General features: G+C 41.3%; 1 protein-coding gene across 4 annotated transcripts in view; it reads left to right on the top strand.

The window, feature by feature from the left end:
• The window catches only part of bcas3 (BCAS3 microtubule associated cell migration factor), a 221,795-nt gene that overhangs the window by 175,367 nt on the left and 28,264 nt on the right, over positions 1 to 18,164 (top strand). The window lies entirely within an intron of this gene.

The raw sequence follows: 18,164 nt of genomic DNA, 5'->3' as shown, positions 1-18,164 counted from the left end.
AAACAATTAAAACGCAGCAGGAACCACCTGCAGGAGATTTCTCCCCTGTCGTCTGCTCAGACAACCAGATGCAAGAAGAGACAACCTGAGGGTTAGAACAATGTTTATCCTCTTTTTGTTGTCTTCCTCTGATCACGCTATCTTCTGTTAGTCATACAAAATGGTTTACAGGTACACAGATCGCAGCTTACCAGAAATGGCTGACTAACTAGGGATAATATTAAAAATATTCTGTGCTCCTTTTGAATGCATGTCATCCAGAGGTGAATTGGCCTGTACTGATGCTATGCAAGGCCTGAGATACACCACCGTTTCGGTGTCTCATAACAACACTCACCTCTGCCTGAGAGAGAGGAGCTTCTGCAGGAGCTCCAAGCTGTTAATCCAAACAAGTGCAGGCACTAATGCACCCACATGCTCCCAAATAAAGTGAGTGCTTGGCCACAAGTGCGGAGGCCCAGTATAAGTGCTATTGACTCGGGGCGGCTCAGGCCGCTGCTGAGCTTCCAGTAAAAAGGTGTGTGGACGATCGATGGGTGTGAGGCCAGCCTGCATGTACGTGTTTAGACGGGTCCGAGGAACTAATGGCTGCCAAGGCTTGGACACGCAAACCTAATGGAGATTGATGGCTCCAGACATCGTTAGAGCAGACCCAATGGGCTAGTGTTAATGTAGAACTGCCTGTGTGAAGTTGCTGTGGTTCCAAGACACACCAGGGGACTGAAAGCATGGCAGCTCGTGGCAAGTGCATGCTATATTGTCTGTATTAATGAGTCTAGATTTATCGACAGGCTTATGTTGAAGCTATGAAGTACTGGTGTATCTCAACCTAATTAATGTTAAATGATATTATGTACAAAAGTATTGAGATGTATTGTGTTTCTCTCCTATGTAACAGTCTTGGATTGTGTTTATGCCAGATGAGGCTTAGAGAGCTGGACTTACAGAGCATGCGAATGACGCGGAGTGTATTAAGATGTCTGCGTATCTTCTGATGAATGGCGAAAAATGAGCCATGCCATATCAGCAAGTGTCAAAGCCAGCAGAAAAACAAGCAGATAGCACACTCTTCTCACATTCATCAAGCTACATTTCACAGTCTGCTCAAGAAGGATGGCCAGAGCCGGCTGTCAGCGGCCAATTTGTGTATCCTCTGCGCTCTCCCGTGTGGGAGGGACAATTATCAACACGGTGAGAATGTGTGTGAAAAGGTATCTTTGGTATCTTTTCTCCAGTTGTCGTCTATGATATCAATTATATAGGTTTGGCTATTCTTAAATTGTGTTGTGGTGGTGGTAAAGAGCTCTGTCCTCATATATGCCAGTGTCATCTGGGCATAATTACATGAAACAAACGCTACATATATTTCTCACTCACTGTGTGTGTGTGTGTGTGTGTGTGTTTGTGTTTGTGCTTGAGTGTATGGCTGTGTTAGTGATGCAGTGGTTTCCCTGGTGCAGTGCTGGAGGGCAAAGGGATAGCGTGTGTGTGTGTGTGTGAAGCTGATCTGAGCAATGTGTCCTGGGCTGGTGCTGGGCTGTGGGGAGGACGCCAGGCTGTCTCCAAGCTTAGAGGCCCTCCCCAAAAGAGGAAGAGCGCTCCATAAATCAGACCAGATTAGAGGGGGCCGCTGGGCCGTGCTCCGCACGCTGCACTGCTTAATGTCAGAGCCCAACCAATGGCTTAAACATCTCTCTCTCTCTCTCTCTCTCACACACACACACACACACACACACACACACATACACACACACACACACACTCTGACTTGCCTTGCTTCCTCTGTTTCACACTCTTCATCTCTCTTCCTCTGTCTGTTTTGCACTCCTTCCTTTCCCTCTCTCATGTTCTTCACCGAATCACATGAGCGTATAACGTAACAAGAACGAAAGGGTTTGAGAAGAAGAGAAAAATAAATAAATCTTTCCAGTAACAACATGCAAAAGAGACAAGGATGAGATTTACAAAGTAGCTGTTTTGTTACGTGACAGAGACAAATCGGAGCCTGCAAAGAGACAGACAGCAGTTCTGCTCACACTCACACTGCCTGAACAAAGGAGTCTGCATGTCATTGCTGCTCTCGTGGAAAAACATTGTCACAACACACAGTCTTAAATGTTCTGTACTGCTTGCTCTTTCTAAGACACGTGTGTAAGTGCTCGGTCTGCCTCTGTCTTCCTCTCACATGCATTTTCATGCTCTCTATCACCCTAACAGACTGTCAAGGCCATAATGAAAAACACAAGTGTGAAGCTACAGGCTTCAGCCAGTGTCAGGTATAGTGCGTGTTTTGTAATTAGCTATTGTGGTTTTTCCCTTGAACCACAACGGGACAGCCATTTTTTGCCTGTTGACCATATGTGTTTTGAAAATCAGAACATAGTTTTATTTTGTGGTGTCCAGTAACCAAGGTAAGCTGAACTGCCGTGTGCTGAGAGTGAACATTGCGTCAAGCCAGAGTGCCTCGTCATCCTTGTGGATATCGTCATTGTAAGACGTGTTGGACATAAGGTTATTTGTCTGTGGATTACTCACATGTTTTTTGCCACTTCAAACAAGAACTCCAGAGTGTGCTGGGGCTTGGTTTGTATGTGGGGTGCATTTTATAGAGTGGTGGAATACAAACATAAGGGTGGGGATCGCCACAGATCGGGGGAAAATGTTATGGGAATCCTCTATACTGTGCGACTGAAACCGTTTAAATTTTTTTCCATTGCATATTTGTACTCTATTCCTTAAGCATCGAAAGGAGATTCAGTTTCTGACTCTCGGTCATAAGAAGAGAGAATGTCCTTTTTCATGTTGGGTCATGAGGATCGCTGCTCCACATAATTTTCCAGCAATCTAAAACTCTTGACATAAAGTAATGGTTTTCATGTTGTTCTTTCCTATTTTGGGTACGAAAACCAGATGGTATTATAGTGCTGGCTCTCTAGCGTTTTCTCTCCATATTTTAGTTGTAATTATATTTTGACAACTTTTTTTTTTCCTTCACAATCCAATTATAGTTTCCAATCCTGTCATAATTATAGCTCATATTGTAATAAAAAGTGCTTTGCATCTTTGAGAGAAAACCAGAGGAAATGTGAATGTGAATTCAGGCCAAGGCAAGCACTAGGAGCGGTAACCTCATGTCTCTGCTGTCAGATACGTGTTGGCCATTATACACAGCCAAAGCCTTCATTTGCAGTCTGCTTGTTGTGCTGAGTGAAACCTCTGTCTCGCTCACATGCTTTCCTTCTCTACTGTTTGAGCCTGTACTGATTGTGGTGTAGTTATCACAATACACTCTCGGAAGGGCCATGGGAACAGCACAGAGAGAAAAGTCACAAAGATGAGAATCATTAAAAATGTTCAGTCGTAACACCCTCCCACTCTTTATTTGGTCACAGGGAAAGTATCGATCCTCATCTTCCCAAAGTTATTTATAATTGAAGATAAACAAGGAATGCATATATGCCTGGGAGATGAGTGAACTGGGGGATCTTTGGTGGGCTGTTTTTATTTTCTTCTTTTTTTCTAGTCTTCAGGGAAGTTCTGAAAGGGGAGGGGTTTTTCATTATTAGACAAGAAAAACACTACAAGTGACACCAGCCTGCGTAACGTGGGAATGGCTGTGTTCAAGAACGTAACACATCCTATTATTATCCCGGTCTATGTGACAGCTCTGACCAGAGCTGCCCTTAAACACACTGAGCTGTCTGAGGAGAACAGAAACTTCCGTTGTCCATATACACACACACACCAAGGCCAGGCCATTCCCAAAACTTACAGCCTTTATGGGAACAGTTAAATATAGCCTTTTGACAGCCAAAGAATACATCACAATCAATGTAGCTGAGTAATAATTTGTCCCATTTTAGGATGGTCTGGCTAATCTGTGGAAGCAATTTCAGCCACTTGGTTGAAGCTGAGGAGGGAACACTGGCATCGTTACTAGTTCAGTTCTGGGAATTTCATGTCAGAGTTGATTAGCCAGATCAGTGAGATGCCTCAAACAGGTTTTTTCACACTATTCCAGCCTCAGGAACTGTAAAAAGAGATTAGATGAGACCTTTTGACGGGAGACCTGTGCAAAAGCGTGATGATCCCATGATACTCAAGGTTAACAGGAGCTCTCAGCAGCTGTCAACAGGACTTCTACCTAACTGTTCTACTTTCTCAAGCATAGAACTTACCTTCTCCGTTACCCTTCTTTCATCAACAGACAAAGCTAATGACTTTTCAGAGCTCCTCACGAGGGTTTGTAGAAGCTCTGATGATATATGGCGTTTTCGGGTGGTTTGACACACAGGTCGCGTTCCGTTATCACCTGTAAGCCGGTTTAGTGGCACTGACTCTCGTGCTGCATGGGCTAAAACCATCACCATGTGTAGAATTACAACAATTAGCCTGTGATTTGTGTGGGAGAGAGGCCCAGGGCAGTAGACCACCCAAAAACTACCACTGGCGTGAGAGCTTAGCACATCTTGGCCAAGTTGTAATTCAGTAATACGTATTTTCTCTCAATGTGTAAACATATTATGCTTTTTATATTCTACATGCCTATGCATTTCTGGCTGTAACACTTTTCAAGAGCAGTGGGAAATGTTTGGCAGCAAATGTTTTGGTGTGCCAAAGACACGCAATTCCTGTTCTCTGCTTTGGATGACTGGAGTCAGGATGCTTCTGGATTTACTAAACAGATGACATAAAACAGGCAGAACATGCGAGCAGTAATCTCTGTTCAGAGTAGAGGAGAACCATGGAGAGGAGGCAGGGAGGGAGTCCCAGACGGACGACTTCCTCTATCTGACTCGTATATCTGACACGTCATCAGTTCGCACTGTTTCTTTTTCCTGTTGCACCCCTGGCTGTGTGTAAACCTCACTGCTGCAGTTTGTTTGCACACAGCCTATGAATGAAGTTTCCATTGGACCTTTGTGCTGCAGGAGTCAGGAATCTCTTTAGAGAACACTCAGCTCTACATTAAGCTCTAAGCTGCTGATTGTCTCCTCGCTATACAGCCAACCAGGAGACATCACACCACATAACTAATCTGTGTTAGACTGCAGGGAGAAACACTGAGGCGTCCAGGCCTTTGAATTGTGGCCATTATTTCACTGTTAGACTAACTGGCACAATAGCAGGAGTTATTATGAGGGTTGTCCTCATTTTTCATTTTCCAGTAACCTCAAAGCAACTTATATTGGGTCTTATTGTTGGAGTTCAAATTTATTTATACTAAAAAAAAAACTTAAGTAACGTAACACTGACCTAGACACTCCTTGAAGACAATTTGGTCTTTGTTTTATATTGGCCGAGCTGGACACTTGGACTGTTCCATAATGACTCTTGCATGGTCCTAATGACATCAATAAATTATAAATGTTGAAGTCATACAACGCTATATAAAACATGGAGAATCATTAGCGTGTGTATTTTGGCAGCATCTTCAGCAGTACCGGACCTGAGAGACCATCCATTATCTCAGATCACTGATCAGGATGTAAAGGACTCACTTCTACCTTTTCCTTCATAACAGAAATGTTTCCCATCCAGCAGGCTTGTGCACTCTAGAATTGCGAGTAACTATTTGGCTTTGATGTCTGACATGAGGAATTTGTGGTATTCCGAGTTGGGGTTTGAAAGGAACATCTTGTATCAGTGTTCATTGTGTCTTAAAGTATAAAAACAGTCACATTAAGTAATAAGGAGTGTTTAGAGGAGAATCAATACTTTATGTAATGTTTCCATTTTAAGTTTGAGAACATAAGCCATCAAATATCGAAATTCATTATGCACATTCATCTTTTCAAATGTTTTTATTTGATATATTCCTCTGTTGTTGAGCTACTTAATACGATGATCCTTTGAAAAATGTCAGGGGAGTGTATCCTATGGCCTGAAAAATGTTTTATCTGCTTGAGTTATCGTTTTTCACTTAATGACCACCATTATGGCCTCAGTGCAGCAGGAGTGGCATTAGAAGTTGGGAGCTTTTTTTTCCCTCCTCCTTTCTTTCGTTCATTTCTTTCGTTCTTCTCTCTCCAAGGTGTAATGCAATCTAACCATGGGAAAAGTCCTGGCATGGCTGAAGCTTTAATGTGTGTAAGGCTCCTGTGTTGCGAGTGGCGTCAGTAGGGCACGGCTACAGTGAGCGCGGGCCAAGGGGAGTCAGGGGAACATGTCTGCTTCTCGTCACTCAGGGCCCGTCGTGTTCAGGAAGCAACCCAGAATGGCACAGGGCGCCAGTGACACCGTACTCTGGTGTACACGCTGCAAGAGGAACAGTAGGAAACAAGGGGTACCTGTTTTAGAAGATAACTAGATTTGCATTTCCTGAAGGAAATACACAGTGATTTGCAATGAGCTGAACCAGATCGGGGAGCAAAATAATGTGAGCAATAAAGAAACTGAAAGGAAAACTGGAAAAGAGAGGCAGGAAAACGAGAGGTAGCATGAACAAGCGAGTGGGGCTCAGTGGAAAAAACAAAGACAGCAAGAAAAGAAGAAAGTAATGAAGAGAACACAGAGACAAAAGAGGCCCTTTGGTGTGCACCTACACTGCATCTGTTAGCAAAGCTGCTGATTGGTCAGCTGTAAGGCTTGTTGTGACATCACATGTGGTTGAAATTCAGACTCCAGGACATTCCTTGAGCATATTTCAAACTTAAATAGTTACCTTCAGCTTATTTTCTTATCTTGCACGGATTCTTTTTCTCCTTAAAAACTTATAATAGAAATGTGCATTTAATGCAGCGATTAAGGTTAATGAGACGGTTTTTACTCTTTACACTGCCTTAACTCTGCTATTTTTCATCAGAAATAGCCGATTATTTGTACGTTTTTGTATTTTTTTATGTCATTGTTGATTTGGTGACATACTGAGATATCTGTGCTGCATGTTTGGGTGCTCTGCAGATTTAGAGCTTATTACTAGTCAGTCTTCAGCTGATGCCGTCAGCAAATGCCCATCTATTATATATCAGTGGAATGAAAGGAAGGAAAGAGGCTTCAAGCTAATGTTTGTGTTCCTCTGCTATTAATGCCTCCATTTGAATAAGCCTAGCGATGACCCCTGACACCACTCACAGTGAGAGCAACAGCAGGACACTTAGCAGTGCAAGGAAAGTGTTACGCCTTTCTTATACTCACTGTTATAACGGTGATTATTATGTTCCTTGTTTACGTATTTTTATGGGGGTTTTTTAAGCAGCATTTCGAAAAATAACTGTAACTTCCTTAATATTTTTCCCTATCAATTGTTTGTGTTATTTTGGCTTCTGCCACACTTCTTTTTCCTTTTCTTACTCATTCTTCTCTGAAAATATCCTGTATGGTAATGCTTTCACGCTCAGTTTGACCTCACTGCACGTTTTTTTGTTGATATTTTGGTCTTCTAGATATTTATTTAATAATTTCTCCCTACTGTTGCTGTGCTTGCCGGTATCATCAATCTGATTATATGGTGACTGTCAAACCCTACAAGTTCATAGATCTTTCTGTCTTTATATATATATATATATATTTATATATATATATATATATATATATATATATATATATACACCCCCCACTGTGATGTGTGTGCATGACACACAGTGTGTCCTGATTGAGTCGTAAGGCTTGACCAGACTGTCAAAACACTGTACACAGAAAATTGTCGTTGTCCAATTACATACGGACCTCACTATACTTTAGAGGATTTTGAGCTTCACCCGGTGGATCAGACCATAAAATCGTTGGCCCATTTTCACCACATGTGTTGATAAGTAGCATTAATACCCCACTGATCTCAGACAGCTCAGTGGGAACACTAAATCACACATTGTACAGGAGTCTATCGCGCTTTAAAAAAGAGAGAGAGAGAGAGAGAGAGAGAGAACAAAATCTGGGATTTTTGTATATGGGATCAGAGCTGTTCCTTTGGGTTACATCGGGGCTGGTGACAGGTGCTCAGCCCGGCTATGGCTCACTGTGACTCTGTGGGCTGGGCAGCAGTGCCTGGCGCTACCCACCTAATCCCTGTCCAGCTGTTGCAGTTGTCGCCCCAATCAGTGTAAAGTGTTAGAGCAGGTGGCGGCTGGTTCAGGTAGCCCTGGCACATGCCGATTTCCAGATTCAAGAGGCAGTGACATAGCTGTGCCCCTGAAAAATCCAGGCCAAATGTTTCCAGGGCTGTCAGCAACTATCCAACCACTCATCCATTATCCCACAGACGCTCCAGGCCTATAGTATAGCCTCCGCTTATCACACATACAGAGAGGGCAGGAGGTGGGGCAAAGTGCACTGATACCACTGCCACTGCAGTATGAGCCAGTCTATCTCTGTCTGACCCATTGCTCACAGATTCATCAATTACAGCAGGCATGGGTGTTGTCTGTCTCTTGTGGGAATCTGTTGACTGGTGGGAACTCAAGCCACTAGAGCCATCGAGGATGTTTTGTCTGAGAGTTTGAACTTTAGGGTCGACGTGACATAGCTTATAACCTGACCTTCACCATGACCTGAAGTAAGAAAAAAAAAAACGTTCATCTATTTAAATAGAAATTTAAGCAGTTTACCACAGTTCCTATATCAGAATGGGAATTAATATTGTATTAAGGAAATGGTGGAACAAAAGGCATTATTTATTCCTGTGGTGAATGAAATGTTGTGCACCATAATCAGTGATTTTATATATTACATTTAGAGTTAATGTTACGTGATTTTTCTCTGCTTGATGCATGGAGGAAATGTCTGAGGGAGATGTAAGCCTCTGTGTCTAAAGTTTTTTTTCTGCTGGCCAGAGGAATGTCTAGCAGAGTCATCATTCCTTCGCTGAGAGATTGGTTCGAGCAGGGGCTTAGGAAGCGTCATGGGCTGGAGAACTTAGCGTTAGTACTGTGCATGTGAGAGAAAATGGTGCCTTTTTTGGAGGTGACTCTCGTTTAATATGATGTGAATCACTGCTTTGCAATCATTTAAGAGTTATACATTTTACATTATGTTTATTAATTTGGTAGGTTTGTGAGTGTAGTGGAGCTATTAAGGGTTAAAACCCTTGCTAAAGCACCCAACAGTGGTTCTGTAGCAGTTCTGGGATTTGAACCGAACGTCTTTTGAATCACAACTCAAAAGCAAAATATCAATCTCCCATGAGCTGATTGTAATTCATCATCCACTTCTATAGTGCAACACTAAGCAATCCTTAAAAAAAAAAAATTCAAAATGATAATATATCTTTAGCAAACAGTACACAAGTTCCACCAAGTTTTGAGCCGGACTGGATTAGCCATTATACCACGGAACCATGACGAAAGAAAATGTTACACAGTTGGAAGGCTGCTTGGCCATACAATACTTCGGTTTGTCTTTCAACCCTTGTGCATGATAATGATTTAGGTTGAGTGTGTTTCATATGTATCATTCAGATCCTTTATGTGTGTCTGTGTGTGCTAAAGTAGTGGGTATGGCAGTCCACCGGGACTTGGCACTGAAGCTCTTCATCAGTATCCAGTGTCCGGAGACACTGTCAGCTCCGCTCGGTGGGAGTGTATCAGTTTGCACGAGGCTCTGTCAGTAGAGATTCGTCTCTGGTTATTGGTCTGTACAGACAACCTTTAACAACGGTGTCTAGTGCTGGAGCGGAGGGGAGAGAGGCCTGCCTGCTTCAACCCGAGAGCCCCTCAGCGCTCTTTACGCTAATAACACAGCACAATATTGGACATCCGACACCCCAGATCAAACTCCATTACATTAAGGAAACATTAGACCAGAGAGTCATCCTGATGCATGCACATGTCAAGGTGGTGGACAGGGCTCCAGAGCTGTGGCCAGATTTGGACAGGGAATCACACATGAAGAATGGTGCGTGTTTTCTCCCAGTGTTCTTGGCGCATTGGCAGGTTCCTTCCAAATACTAATACTGTCACTGCATGAGGCAGGAATCAAATTGTACTTTGCAGCTCCAAGTTCGATGATGTATGCATCATTTTCCCTGTCACAGCAGTTCAGTGATTAGAAAATTACCATGAGTTTTCTTTTCCTTCTTTTGATCTTGGACAAACTCATATTTTTATAGCAGTTTCTTAATATTGTGTTCCATTGTAATGTCACATTGTATCGAATGGTCATTTTCTTAACTCTGTGTACAGCTCTTTTTCACCGAGTATGCTAAGATAAAGTGTCTACTTTAATGAAGTAAAGAAAAATATCCCATCTGTAGAATCAGTCTTGAGAATTAGTTTGTTGTAACAGCTTATTGGAACAAAATTCAGCTGCACTTATTTAACTGGCCAAATCGTTTTCTTCTTAGATTTTTCGAAGCTGACAGATCAGTGCTTTATCTCAAACAGACTGCATGTAAATTTTTCTTTGTCCATACAGCACAGTTTAGCCACAACAAAAATAACTGTCTGCGGAAGACTGTTTTTGATAATCCAGTCAAACAGCTTTATGGGACACTTTATCATGCTGATGAGGTCTCTTCAGTGCGACACCAGTATTTCAGCCACTTTGGATTGCCTTAATGTGAATTTTGTCTTTTGATATTCAAATGCTTGATGTAAACCAAAATGAATCAGGCCCATCATTTCACACTGACCCACTTTTGGCCTCATCAAGGTTGATTCGTTTAATTAAGTACATTTGAGTTGGAGTGGCTGTTCTGGAGCAGAGGGTAAGTTAGTTTTAGGGTTGAGGGAGCGATGTTGTGGCAGTTGTGAGGGGGGTTACAGGCAGAGGTAGGCTGATCTTCATTAGAGGAGGCTAGACAGGGGCTGATGCTGACTGTGGACTTTAGCAGCGTGCATGATTTAAGTGTCCGCTCAGCCTGGCCTTCATAAGGATCATGCCGGGCCTTTGATGTTTCATTATGTACGGCTCTCCAGGAACAAAAGCACACAGGCCACATCAAAAAGCCACCATGCTAAAGCTCTAGGAGAGGCCTCTGCCCTCGCACTGCACTTTTAGCACTAGATTACTGAAATTGACTCTGTAACAGACAAGAGAAATGGAAGGGGGGGGCAATAGACAGCAATAGAGCCAAAACAGAAAGATTACAGCAGTATACATCAGAGAGGACTATCTGAGCATCTTTAGGCATGATGACTCTATGCACTAAGCACAAGTTAGAACTTGCAAATAAAATTATCCCAGTACCTGATAAACGTCCTCCATGGCTTTTAATCTCTGTTGCCTGTAATGTCTGACTGTCTTGTACATCTTGGTTGTTTTTTTTTTTTCTTCAGTGGCACTGAACTAAAAGCTCACTGCTTAGATAAATATAATAAATGTCATGGTTGCTCTCGTGTGGAGGAGAGGCGCTTGTTTCTCATATCCTGATTTGATTGTGCTGTAAGGGGGTTAACTGGGTTAAGAATCTTAACCGTTCTAAAGCCTTTGGAGCAGTTCTTTATTAATCCTCCTCCCCTCCCGAAGACATTAGCATGAGGTTTAGCTGGATTTACCTCACCAGATAACACATTTGGAAAAAATAGCCTGGCTGCTAACATTCTCTCTCTCTCTCTCTCTCTCTCTCTCTCTCTCTCTCTCTCTCTCTCTCTCTTCCCCTCTCTCCCTCTCTCTCTCACGTTTCCCTGCTAAACTAATTTAATGTCATGCCAAAGAGAATTTCTGTGTGTTCTGCTAAATCCTATGGTTATCGTTATCAGGCCACCCGTTCACCCACTTTTTCACAAACATGTTTGGAATATTTCCCAGACTCCAAATGAGTGTTTTAGACCTCTAAACTGCGATATCATCGGTGGCTGTGATGTCTACTTTGCACCATGTGTTCTGCCATCAGAGTAACAGATGGTACTCAAAAGTGCAGATTATAATAGACGAGTGCCTCATTGCTATTTCTGTCGCCTTCTCTTTCCTTTTCCCGTGTATGTGTCTATATTCAGTTTGCACTGTCTCACCTGGTGATTCATTTGTTACTTCATTTATAACTAACCCAAAAGTTGTTGTACCAAGCAAACAAACATATTGCAGACAGTGATTCGTAAAATCCACCCTTCATAGTAATTGAAGCTCTGCATGTCAATCTGCATACCAAGATTAATATTTCATTGATGCATTCATTATTAATGCATCTACTAGGTTGGTAGATGATTACAGGTCTCAGCTCTGCAGTATGTATATATGCTTTTATCTTTTGTGGCTAGATTTTCAAAGTGTGGTACTCAAGGTTGACCCCTTGTAGGGGATATTGGCTAACCTGTAGGAAACTGCCAAGTTTAGTAAGCTAAACTGTCACTAGGTAGCTTTTTTGTATATATCCAATAACGGACTGAGCTGATATTGGAGATACTTCTACTTCTCTTTACTCATAGCCTGCCCCAATGAATTCTCTTCTGTATCAAGCTTCACACACTCAAGTGTCAAATGTCCCTCGTGCTTTTTGATGATTAAAAAAAAGTTTCACTCTTTGAATATTTTTATGAAGTTAGAAATGAAATGTTTGGTTATCTTGTTTATAACAAAAGCATAATGAAAACTCGACACTACAAAAACTCCACTACAAAAAAACCTTTCACCATGTGAGCCGCTCAGTGTCAAAGCCTGATGTGAAAAAGGCTGTGTATGACGTCTGGCAGAGTTCGAGCAGAGTTAGAACAGATATGTGAAGAAGAATGGGCAAAGATTTGCCAAGCAATCTGGCAGAGTTAGAACAGGGATGTCATGAGGAATGTGCAAGGGGGTGGGATGGTGCAAGAGGTTGAAGGCAGTTAATCGCAAACTTACAACTGACAGTCAGCCTCATTTGTTAATAGAGAAATGTAATATCTAATTTTCACATTGATTTATATGTTGCTGGATGGATTTGAGATTTTTTTAACAAGATCCCAGTGTGTTAAAATTAATGATGTACATTCCAAACAGTTATTTTTTTATACTGGGACTCCTCAAGGAAGTTGTTTGTCATCCTTGTTATATATTACGTACACAAATGATTGTCGTAGTTCATACGAGGACAGGCATGTTATCAAATATGCAGATGAATCTTTGATTATGAGTCTTCTACAGGAACAGGGTCAAGGGCATGGTCCTGTAGTGGATGACTTTGTGATGTGGTGTAGTAAATTCCACCTTCATTTAAATGTGGGGAAAAAAACTAAAGACTTTGATGTTGGGAGGTCCACATTAAGTCAGGGTTGACAAAGATAAATGGTGTGAATATTGAGATGACTGACAACTATAAATATCTTGGGATAGTGATTGACAACAAATGAAGTTTTGAAGCAAATGTATCGGTTGTTTGCAACAAGTTTCAACAAAGATTGTTTTTTTAAGGAAGATGAAAACATTTAATGTATGCTCCAAGATGATGACTTTCTTTTATAAGTCTTTTATTGAGTGTTTCCTTTTGTGCCATAGCTTGGTTTGGCAGTCTTACTTTGACTAATAGGAACAAGTTGAATAATCTTGTTGAGGTGGCAGGAAAAGTTATAGAGGTAAGTCAAAACCAGCCTATTGATACTTATCATAGACAGGTTTTGAATAAGGCACAGTCAATTTTAAGAAATTTAGATCATCCTTTATATAGAGAATTTCAATTGTTGCCTTCTGGGCGTTGTTTTAGAGTCCCGGGTGGAAGGACAAAACCGTTTAAGTTTTTTTTTTTTTCTGTTTCGGTGGCTGTTGGTTTAATGAACGCTTCATAAATAGATTTCTGATATGAACTATGATTTGTGCAATGTATATTATATATTGTTTGTGTGTTATGTATTGTCTGTTTGTCTGTTACCTTTTGCTGCAAAACTAGTTTCCCCTAAGGGGGACAATAAAAAGTAAAAAACAAACAACAAGCTCCAGAATTACTGGCACGATTGGTAAGGACGGGTAAAAATGTCTTTGTGCTTCATTAGCTTAATCACCCTTTGAAAATATGAAGCCCTGTGATGGACAGATGGACTCTTAAGATTAATGAATGAATGAAAATATGAGAGAAATCGATCTTTTAATTGAAATAGAGTTAAGAAAAGCCTTTATCACAAATTGTTATGTTTTAACAATTTCACGTGTCACAATTGTCGGCCTCTATGTCACTTTATATTTATGCTCCAGAGCAACAGGAAGTCATGGATGGCCCTTTTAAGAATTCTTAAACACTTGTGTGAGCATAATAAAGTAAAATGTAAAACACGCTTCAGATACATTTTGTTCATAGTAATTTCTAGGAATGCCAGTAATTATGACAGATAATTTTGTTTAAAGACATACATGATAAGTTGGATTAAAGGTTGGATTTTGTCATAATTTCAGTGTGACATTAAGCTAAATATCCATAAAGACATTTTTCATAATCTTTTTCATAACCGCTTTACCAGGGGTGCCAATAATTCTGAAGCTGGCTGTATAAGAAAATATGTATATAGCATCCTGAAAGGGAAAGGCGAAATACGGACCTAATACTATTTCAGTTTATGTAAATGTAATATTTTAAATTGTGAGTGTGTAACGGGTGGATAAGGTGTTTTTGAGGCATGACATGGCACTGGCTATGGACTGAACACTTTGATGGTGAAGCGATGGAGGAATGAGCGCGCTTAGCATCGCCCCCTCACTTCTCTCGTCCTGCTGGTGATGGGCAGAAGATCGGCATGTCCGTGAAATTCTCTTTATTGTTGTTCAATGTTTGGATAGTGGCAGCCCCATTTCACACTGAATTCCACCCCGTAAGGCCATGGCTAATTGGACAAATTTGCACAGCAGGGAAGGAAGCACAGCACGGCAGGAGACTTGATATATGGATACAGAGCTGAACAGCCAACTTGGCACACACATAATCTGGATGCAACAAGTTGATGCAAGCTACACACAGAAGGATAGCTGGTAGTATGATATAGAAGAAGGAGTATAGTCAGTAATCTAAAAAGAACATTGTGTTATACCTCTTACACAGGATATTTGTTTTAATAATAATAATAATTCCTTAGATTTATATAGCACTTTTTTAGACACTCCAAGCACTTTACATTGGGAGGGGGGTTGAATCTCCTCAACCCCCACCAGTGTGTAGCATCCACCTGGATGATGTGACGGCAGCCATAGTGCGCCAGAACGCCCACCACACACCAGCTATTAGTGGAGAGGAGAGGAAGCAGTTTGGAGTGTATTCTGACAGCAGCCACCTGAAATATCATCCTCCCTGAGCTTTATTTTATATTCTTAAGTTTAAAATAAGTAGCATTTGGTATTCTTGACTGACTTTTTGTGATATCTTCTACTAGATTCAAAGTTCTTTTTTTTTTTCTATCAAATTTATATATATTTTTTAAAGAAATTCTTTTAAATAGCATTGCATTTTACCGTTATCGTTTTCACTTTTGTTTTACTCTTATTTCTAAATGTAGAGATCAGAGGTGACTTTAGTGAGACCATTGAGGTTGTTTTTGTGTCCTTACTTTAATGCTTAAAGCTGTGCTAGCATTATTACTTTGATCACTGGTTGTTCTCAGCTGTAATAAGTGAGAGTGTGTTTTGTGGAATTCACACCAGCCTTCAGGGACGTCCCAGTCGAGTAAGGTCTGCACGATTACTCCTAATGACGCAGAGCTTCTGAACAAGCGCTCCCATAACACTTAACAGGTCCTGCATGGGAGTGTGAAGGGAGGGCAGGATGGAGTTGGTTTGCTTAAGGGCCTCATCATGTTTCTTTCCCAGATGCAGAAGAAAAGAAATGGTGCGTGAGATCTATCCTGCTTTCGCCGATGCAGATGTTAGCAGACATGTATTAACTTATTTTTTCTCTCACTTTTTTGCGCTAACTCTTTCACTTACAATCTATACAGTAACATAATCCATAATGTTTACAAGTTACTATATAAGTGGCACTTTCATCTCAACGCCTTGCTGTTATTTGTGGTGAGATAGACAAGTATGCCTCAGAGGAAGACAGTGAAAAAGAGGGGAGTTTGTTGAGTTAAATGGTGTGGTAATTGCAGTGGCTGTGCACACAGCTGTGTGTGAGATGTGTGTGTGATGTGTGCAGGTTACAGGCCACACAGTTTCAGCACTGCTTCGGTTGGATAGATCTCAGTTCAGAACTCTCCACACTACCAGCTGGTTTCCACACACACACACACACACATACACACACACACAAATATATATACAAGTCCCATGCAAGGGTACCCATGCATCTCTGCCCACAAAATGAGAGATTTCAGCACCCAGACCACAGCTAATACTGAAAATGACAAGGCAGAGGGCTGAAGGAGGCCTGGTCCAAATCTGACAGTGATTTTCTCTGTCCGTGTACGCTGTTGTTGTTTTTCCATCATTGCTGCGGCACCAGCTCAGGGTCTTTGATGTGTGTTCTGCAATGGGAAGTAGACCACACAATCTCAGGCCTTTGACGGGCAGGACAGAGCAGACCACCAGATTTTTTTTTTTGCCCTGATTTGGCTTCTCTGGCTTCAGTTAGCTAATCTCTCATTTTTCCTTTACCCAAACTAGTTCAATTTCTAAAGAGCAAATGGCCAAAAAGGAATTTTCTGTGTGTTCTGATCTGGTTACTCATGAAGCTTAACTCACCTTCATGTTATAACTCCTGATCAATTTATAACTCATAATCTCCCCCAAGACTAAACCATCAGATACATGGTTAGTTGTCATTATAATAAAAACTTTGTTGCTTGAGATGAATTCTGGTTTGAGAAAGTGCACTCCCATTTACTAAAGATCCTGGCTCGAGGGTTCTCTTCATTTCCTCTGCTCTCCTTTTCTCTCTTCTCTACTTGGCTGCTTGTAGTGGTAAAGGACTGTGGTGATGGTCAGGATATAATGATAGAAATTGGCTGAATCTCTCTCTCACACATGCGCGCACACACACACACACACACACACACACACACACACACACACACACACACACACACACACACGCATGCTCTCATATGATGTGGCTGTGGGTTGAAAGGGGCTCGTTTTGTTTTTGTTTTGTTTTTTTCTTTCTTTTTTTACGTTATTTTTTTATGAGTCAAGCCTAAGAGAAGGCTCAGTGACTTCCAGGTCTCACACATGCCAACCACACACACAGAAAAATACATACAGAGTAGCTATGCTAATAGCTTTGCTGTGTCTTAGCTTTCTGTTGAGTAAATAGAACGGCAAAGCTAAAGTTTATTCATCAGAAACAGCCTTATTTTCCCTGAGATCAGTGCCACTTAACTAGTGGAAGATATTGTTCTGAGAGCCCTTAAGCTCTAGTGTCCAGAATGTATTACAATATACAAAATTATTTACAAACTAAAACATGTCAAAGGTTTGATTGCATAAGTATTCACTCTTGTTGTTTTGAATTTAGTCCTGGTGCAACCAGTTGCCATCAGAAGTCACATAATAAGGATGAATGGATGAATCAAAACACATCCGGGACAAAGTTGTGAAAAAGTATCAGTCAGGGTTTGGTCATGAAAAATATCTCAAATGTTAAACATCCCACAGAGCACCATTAAATCCATTATTAAGCAACGGTAAGAATACGGCACAGCCGTGAGTCTGCCTAGAGAAAGCCATCGGTCAGTGACCGGGTAAGGAGGCCATTAGTCAGAGACGTAACCAAGACATACATGTTAAGTTAATTAAATTAATTTCAGTTCCTGGTTGTAACACTACAAATGTGGGGACGTTCAAGCAAGACGTGTTGGAATAAAAGCCCTATAGGGGTTATTAAATTGTACTTGTTTAAAACAAGCTTATTTAGCTTTCAGTATTTGTTTTGTATATTGTTTACTAATTGTAGTAAATCATTTTCATAGATTTATATCCAATTCATTAATAGTTGTATATTGTTGAACATTATTATTATTATTATAAATATTATTCCAGCCTATCCAGATGATATCCAACCACCGCTTTAATCAGGAGAATTCTTGCTCTAGCTCGTGCTGCCTTGTGGTGGATCAAATCTAATTCCGACACTGATTCTCCCATGTGTTGTGTAAGTGTGTTGGCTCTGAGCGCATCTTGGATCCTTAGTGAATGAGTCATTGCTGTGGTTCCAGCATCGTGCAGAAAGGATCTCCTGGCAGCCCAGTTGACCGTAGTCAGTGCCTGTGAGGTGTGCCATCACCCTGCTGATTTAAGATTTCTCTCCACCCTGGCCCCAGGTCAAGCCTGCTGAGCTCACACAGCAGGACACATCAACAGCTCCACTTCCATCAAATAAATTTCAGTGCTGTCTTAAA

The sequence above is a fragment of the Ictalurus furcatus genome, chromosome 17 (genome assembly GCF_023375685.1).
Source record: "Ictalurus furcatus strain D&B chromosome 17, Billie_1.0, whole genome shotgun sequence".
Taxonomy (NCBI): Eukaryota; Metazoa; Chordata; class Actinopteri; order Siluriformes; family Ictaluridae; genus Ictalurus; species Ictalurus furcatus.
Note: the sequence above shows the minus strand (reverse complement) of the source record. Positions and strands in the feature narration are given on the sequence as shown.